We start from the raw sequence: 5,000 nt of genomic DNA, 5'->3' as shown, positions 1-5,000 counted from the left end.
GTTGGCATAGGAGGCTTAGCTTCCCTAGGCCACACCTGAAGTGGTAGTATAATGCCGCCACCTTCTTTCCTGCAGTCTAGAAGACAAGTCGTGTTTCGGCAGACCCTAGGCTGAAGAATAGATATTCTTCTGCTGCCTAGGATGGCGCCGATATTGAAACGAAGTTTCACCCTTGTTTGGAAATGGCGGCAATCCTGCCGCCTTCTCCTAACACAAACATACAAGACATTTTCCCTGCCCCTCTCTGTCCTTTAGACATAGCCTAGCCATCATATATCTATGGCCATCGTCCTATGTTCTCCCCGCTTGCCATGTACATCATAGCATAATAACATAATGACTACCACAGTGGCGTCAATCTTATTAAATATCTTTTTCTATTGAACTGATCTCCTTCAAAGCACTACAATTTACCAGTGACTGTGCTAGTCACATTCTTAGAGATGATATATAGTCATCACTAAATGAATAGTACATTTGAACACAACTTTATGTATGAAGTCCAGGGGCATTTAAAGGTTCAGTGATCGATCCTTCTTCGTCAATTTCAGTGGGGGGGGGAGTTATAATGAGTTTCAAGCAGCAAGCTACGTCTGGTCATCATCAGGTTTGATATTTAAGTGAGGAATGAAGGCATCATTGGTCAATATATATGAATCCGGGTAGGTGTCACTCTAGGCGCAAAATTCCTAATGTGTGAAGGCAATAGCTGTGCTAGGAGGCATGGTCTGGGACAAGCAATGGGCCAGGTGATCGGGTCGTGAATCACCTGTGTGAGATTCCCTGTTTGGTCTAATCTGTACTCTGACTGACTGAGGCATTCACTGGGGGAGGCTCTGTTCCAGACAAGCTGCTGTTCCGCTCATCGCTGCTGTTGTTGTCAGTGTTTTCGTGGTTAGTATGACTGATCGTAAACGAGTGGGGGGGTGGGGGTGGGGTTGGGGGGGGGGGGATTGCCATTGTCCCTTCGGTAGGTAGGTAGGGAAAACACTTCCCGATGTTAAGCATAGGTTTGCTTGGTGGATCAGTAGAACCTCCGGAATTCTAAGCTACCTGCCGTCAGGTGCACTGCCGATAATATTGGTATCTTCCGTTATGTGTCCTCAGGAAATGGAACTGATATGGGCTTGTTGGCAATATGCCTTAATGTCCCCTTGCTGTATGTGATAGAAGAGCCTTTAGAGAGTCCCATGCTAGTCATCCACATTAGTTCTCTTCAGACTGTCCTGCATGGAAGAAACTGGGTTGTTTTTCCTGATCAGAGTTTAGGTTTAGGTGTAATAGTTCACGAAATTAAGACCCGTGTTATCTTGTACAGGGAAGATGTTGGTCTGTACGATGTCCCTAATGGCTTTCTTGACTTACTGGTAATGAAGGTGCATGATTCCCGTATGGTAAATGTTTACTTTGGTTGAACTGGTTGTTTCGTACTCTTCCACCAAATACCAATTGTAAAGGGCGTTCTTGATCTATTAACTTGGCTGTTGCAATACCCGTTGTTCACAAGAACCTGTGAAATATGATCAGGTTTATCATGGGTAGACTTTCAGAAGGAGCAATGAGAGAGAGAGCTGCTGTTCCACTCATTGGTCCTGTTGTTCTCAGTGTTATCGTGCTTGGAATGGATGATTGTAGTCAGTGGTGGTACAGTGTTCCTTCAGTAGGTAGGTAGGAGAAACACTTCCTGACGTTGGGAATAGGTTTTCCTGTTGGATCAGTAGAGCCTCCAGAATCCTAAGCCTCCTGCAGTCAGGGGCACTGGCGATAATTTTGGAATTTTTCATGACGTGATCTCGGGAAATGGAACTAATATGGGTTTATTGGCAATTTGCCCTAATGCCAGCTTGTTGTACGTACCAGGAAAGGCGCTTAGAGAGCTGCACGTTGGTCATCCCAATGTAGCTGCCATGAAATCCTCGAACAGCACATTGCTATTGATAGACCACATTAGTTCTTTTCAGACTGTTCTGAAAGGGAGTAGCTTGGTTGTTTTTTGTGATCAAATTTCAAGTTTTGTTGTAATAGGTCACAAAGTTAAGCTCTGTGTTATCTTTCACAGGGAATATGTTGGCCTTTATGATGTCCTTGATGGCTTTCTCGTTTTGTTGTTAATTCAGTGCATGATTCTATATAGGGTAAATATTTACTTTTGTTGTACTGGTATTGTTGTACTCTTCCACCCAATACCAGATGTCAAGGGCTTTTTGATCTCTGGATTGACTTAGCTATTGTGGTACCCGGTGTTTGCAAGAACCTGTGATATATGATCCACTCCCTCATGGGTAGCCTTCCAGAAGGAGTAAGAAGAGAGACCCCTCTTCACAAAGGACTTGATGGTGGAGGCCTTGCATCTAGGGAGGCATTCACAGTCACCGTTGAGGTAAAGTCCAAGGTTTGCAGGTTTATTGTAAACAGATGTATGTAATCCAGTTTCGTTGGTTTCAACCAGGACAGTCAGGAAGGGGGAGCAGTCCGTTGTGACTGTATTCCAATGTTAAATGCAAGGAGCTTCCCTCCTCAAAGGCGCAATGGTGTTTCTTGATGTCCTAGGAGGAAATTGCCTTAATGAAGGAGCCATCAGTGTATCTCATGTATATGTCAGGTCACCGAATACGTGTGAGAAAACTTGCTCTTCTACTACTCCCATGTAGAATCGTGATAAGGACTCCTAGTGGTGATCCTTTGGTGACAATCCTCGTGAGTTAGGAAGAGGTATTGGGTCGTTTGGGGGAGCCTATAGGTCTACTTGCTGAGTTATCAGCAACCATTGTCTAGCCGTCCCTGATCCTAGCGTGTATGGATAAGGGGCTTTGGTACCAATCATATGTATATATGATCATTCTCTATGCCATTCATTATGGAACTTTAAATGTGTCTTTTGAAAGCTTGATGTAGTCACATAAAAATACTTTGAGCCAAACCATGTTTTCAAGTTAGTTAGCAAGACTTGGGTCTGGTGAAGGCCTTTAATTGCCTATCACAAAATTAATGAATCGGACTTCAAAAAATTCATTTAGCCTTGAAATACGTTGAAAAAACAAATGGTGTGCCTATGACGTGAATTTGAATGGGAACTTTTTTTTTTACATTCTTACTAATGTATTTTTGACGTTAAACACCAAAGCTCCGAATAACAAAGAATTTGCTTAAAGATAGTCTTAAAGTGATGACAATTTCTTTTCTAAATATTGTCGAAAAGTTTCTGTAAATGGAAATTTTTTTCTATACATATGTATAATATGTGTATATTCTAAGTTATTCAAATACACGAGATTTAGTTCTAATTAAGGCGAACTGTAATCACCCTCAATCGATGTTTTCACCTTAATCATATGTTATTAACTCGTGACAATATTTAGAATGAATAGTGATGTTACACTTCATGGATAAGTAAATTAGAGGTTAAAGAAAATTATCAGATAGTATTATATCATGAAGGAAATTAAAATTAGTATTATTTAGAATATGGGCAGTTGAATTTAATTACTAGGTTTCAATCTACCTATATAAATGACTTTTAGGATATGTTGCCCCAGAGAATAATTATAATTTCACGTCACGGGTTTTCACATCATCTAAAACAGAAAGGACTTTCTTAGTTCCTCAATAGATTTTGTACGTAATAAATTCGTTGTATCTGATATACAAATTAATAGCTAATCGTGGATGGAATTCTATCAGTATATCGAGCTCTTGCTAGACGTATTTCTTTATAATTAGCTTAGAATTTGTAGGCATAGTTTTGCATAGAATTAGAAGAATTTTTTTCAGCTTGTTGAAAAGTTATTACCACCTGAAATGTGCTTCACATAAGTAAATTTATCTATTTTGAATAAAAAAAATCGTAGGATCAAATCAGAACAAAAGTTATTTGTGAAATGTTATATCCCACTTGAAAAGGGACGAAAGTCAGGTAATTACTGGGGCTTTGAAGGCACTCAAGTCCATTAAAACGAGTGGTAGGTCAATTATGGACTTATGACACATTTTTTTCTGCTTTTGACACATATTGTCAGCCAGAAAGATGAAAAGAGGAAAGGAAATATCAACTTTTGTCTTTTGAAATAATTGTGGAAATATTTCAATTACATACATAATAAAGAATTAAAAAAAAGAGATTTCCTTCAAGATCTAGTGGACTTGATACGATGATTATCTTAAGAACGAAGTCCAAATTGTGAAAGTACATATTAACCATGTTGATGCCAGGCGGTAGTGTAAATTTCTCACCCTTGAGCACCAAACTCATTTTGGGTAGCGATAATTAAAAAAAGAATAATAATGATAAAATACAAGCATAAGTTTTTCACAATAGAGAGCTAAATTTTGGGGCCAATTGATTAAACTATATTTCCCAAACTTAAGGATTCCCTAAACTTATATAAAAACACCTGAAACTTGTAAAAAAAAAATACAAGAGAAAACTTTGTACAATAGAGAGCTAAATTTTGAGGGGTAATTTAGTAAACTATATTTTACAACCATAAGAATTTCCTAAATATATATAAATACCAAAAGCTTTTGTAATGCATTTGAAAAAATTCATTTTGCTTATATATCTTCACTTATTTAACCTCTCTATTGATGTATAGCATGATATATCATGCAAAGTTGTAATATATCTGAATAATAACTGAAAACTATTTAAAAATTTCTCGTTAGTAAAACAAGAATTATGCAAACGAGTTATTTAATTTAGAGTAGGGATAGTCTGGTGGTAGCGTCCTTACCTAGTGAGTGCCAGCTCGGGTCCGAGTCCCGCTCGAACTCGATAGTTACGTTGGTAACTGCAACCTCACCATTCTTGTGAGCTACGGTCTATGTGCTGAGTCATCAGCAGCCATTGCCTGATCCTCCTTGGTCCTAGCTTGGGTGGAGAGGGGGTTTGGGCGCGGATTATATGTAATATAGTCAGTCTCTAGGCACTGTCCTGCTTGATAGGGCAATGTCACTGTCCCTTACCTCTGCCATTTATGAGCGGTCTTTAAATCTTTTGCATT

This window comes from Palaemon carinicauda, chromosome 1, assembly GCF_036898095.1.
Source record: "Palaemon carinicauda isolate YSFRI2023 chromosome 1, ASM3689809v2, whole genome shotgun sequence".
Taxonomy (NCBI): domain Eukaryota; kingdom Metazoa; phylum Arthropoda; class Malacostraca; order Decapoda; family Palaemonidae; genus Palaemon; species Palaemon carinicauda.
This window is presented reverse-complemented; position numbering follows the sequence as displayed.